Raw genomic sequence first — 3118 nt, 5'->3', positions numbered from 1 at the left:
TTTTCTTTCCTTGATCTGTTACAATTACTCTAGAAATTCATTTTTTTTTCTTTGATCATTAATATTGAATTGGGTTGATCATAATTATTGTTGGACAATAATTGATTGTTATTAATATATATATAATTGGGTTGATCATAATTATTGTTGGACAATAATTGATTGTTATTAATATATATATATATATATATATATATATATATATATATATATATTCGTCCCGTCCTGTCCCATTCATCACGTTTATATATATTTGAATATTCAATCAGTCAGTTGAAATTATATCTCTTCTATTGAAAATAACTATTGTCTTGGAGGTTCCAGGTGAGTGGTAGTTATAGTACATGGCACCGTTTTAGTTCCTTTTAAAATTTCTCAGTATTAAATTTGTTATTAAATAAAATTTTAAATCAGTATTTTAACAATTATTTTACATATGATTTTCTAGAGTTTTATTTTGTTATTGAATTTTATTTCGATTTTAATTAAATAATTGATTTTGTCAATTATATCTGCATTAGAGCCATTAGGATTCTGGGAATAGGCTTTTAGTGTCTTTATATTGATTGATATCTGACTATAAAATTTACTGATGTGTTACACTGAATTTATTTGAGATTGGTTCGATCTTATTGACTCTCTGAAATTATTGAAATAAACTATTGGAATTGCACTATCAGTTATTATTTGTTATCTGAAATTTTTTGTTGATTTTGATTGATTTGTACAAATTGATTTTCTGTTTTGAATTGGTACCTGTATCCAGTATCTGTTTCTGTTAGCTGGCCCCACCGTGTGGAGTATCACGGTATTAGGTTACATTGCAGTTTATGGTTTGCCTTAGTATCACATGCATTGATATCTGTGAAGGAGTAGGAAGGTATCTAATATCTGGTAGTGCGCTTACCATCTGGCCTTTGGTGATGTGGGGTATCATCACCCTGGTGTACCGTACCATAAAATTTTTATTGAATGAATTTCTTTTATTTATATGTTTTATGAAATTATTTTATTAATGATTTTGGTAGTATGAGCATGATTTTATTGGATAGAAAATTTATTGTGAAATTAATCAAGCGTCTGCCTGTTCCTATTCTGTTGTGTGCTATAATTATCATTCACTGAGCATTTAGCTCAAATCACGTTTTCTCTGTCTGTTATCTGTTTCAGAACAGTAGAATTTTACAGCTGATCTATGTTAGTAGTATGCCCTAGAGCATATCATTTAGTATGTATCTTGTACATATTTTTAATAATAAAAGGCATTTCCACTTTTCCGTTTACATAATATATTTATGTGTAATAGAAAAGGTCCATTGATATTTTGTTAGAAATATTATTCTTAAGTTGTTAAGAATATGAGTGACAATATTTCTAGCACAAAGTATCATAAATAGGTTCACAATCGAGGATACTTCATAATAAGGACATGACTTATCCAGAAAGATTGTATTCATGTTTGTTCCCAAGTTATTTATATGAGATATAAATAAGATGGAATGGTGAGTCTCATGCCATATAACAAACATGATAGGCACTTATAAATGATAAGTAGGCCGAACCAGTGACACTTATGACAAGCACATGGAGTTTACTCTTGTCAATGTTTTGTCATAAATCATATCAGTGCATATAATCTTTAGACACGAGATAGCACGATTATCTTGTATATAGGTAGTTTGAGTTTGATATCGCTTTCATACTTGTACTATGTATGGGTATATGGGCATGTGTTGGCTCCTGCTAGTTATATATGGAGGTAGGTGTTGATCAAGAAGGAATATGTTCCTCTAAGTAAATAGAGATAAAATCCTATGTTCATTTAATTGTTCTTGATGTTTCAAGTTCCTGGCTAGGACAGATAGATTTATTCAGAAAAGAGTTTCTGATGAGAAAAATCTTTTAATCAAGAACTGGAATTAAAAGAGAACATAATATTCATAGCAAATGGAGTTTGACATAAACCATGACTCCAGCTTGAGTTGGGATTTTGTAACAGAGAGATTCTAGTGCATGGTAACATATGATTATAGGTTCATTTAAGGTAAATCTTATTACTAATTGGGTGGCCATGGCATGCTATGCTAGGTGTTAACCATGGTCTATGAGGTTCATAAAATGATTTAGAGAAATCATTTATGGTAAGAAAGAATTCTGATGATATTAAGAGTTGATATCATGTCTCATTGCCAATTAGTGATGAGCCTAGTAAGTCACACACATACACAAGTTATCACCTATTTAAATATGATTTAATTAATTAAATTAAAGAGTTTAATTGATTAATTAAATAGATTTGGTTTGCAATTAAATTGCAAAGTCCCTAGCATGACTTGAAACCAAATCTAGATTATTGGATGTGTAATATAAATTAAATTTATATTTAAAGTGTTTAAATATGAATTTAATTGATGAGAAATTAATTAATAGAGATTAATTAATTAATTTATATTTGATATAAATTAATTAGAAGAAGAAAATAATTATTTTGGGTTAAGAACTCAAAATTAAGACACAGAGGCATTTTGGTCATTTCACAGTGTGACACGTGGCACCATGAGATGGTGACACATGGCATAACACATAAGCTTGCCAAATGTTTTTTAATCATGTAAGATGATTAAAATCAAGATTAAATATAGGTTTGACACTTGGCGCAATGTGATTGGGTCACTTAAACCTAGAGCTAATCAAAAGGTGACATGTGGCTAAGGTTTAATGTGTTAACCTAGCTATTTAAGTGTGGTTATGAAAAGAAAACATAACCAGCAGCCTCTCCTCTCAATTGTCACGCCACTTTGAGCCTCTCCAGCTATTTCTCTTCATCTCTCATCAATTCAAAGAGATTAGCCATCAATCTCTTGAATTAAGAACACTAGAAATTGTTTTTAGTGTCCTGTTTACATCTCTAATCTCTTAAAAGGCAGAACTTGAATTTCTAATTAATAGAAAAGGCTTTAGAAGCTGTTCAAGGGCTGCCATAAGTGTTCTTGGTGTGGACAAGCTAGAGGGACAACATCTGGTGTCCTGAAGACGAATCTCAAAGGCGCAGACACGCTGCAGTGCATCAAGAGGTTAGTGTAATCGTTCTTGATTTAATCTAGGGTTCTAAAATTAA

This window comes from Hevea brasiliensis, chromosome 9, assembly GCF_030052815.1.
Source record: "Hevea brasiliensis isolate MT/VB/25A 57/8 chromosome 9, ASM3005281v1, whole genome shotgun sequence".
NCBI classification, from domain to species: domain Eukaryota; kingdom Viridiplantae; phylum Streptophyta; class Magnoliopsida; order Malpighiales; family Euphorbiaceae; genus Hevea; species Hevea brasiliensis.
This window is presented reverse-complemented; position numbering follows the sequence as displayed.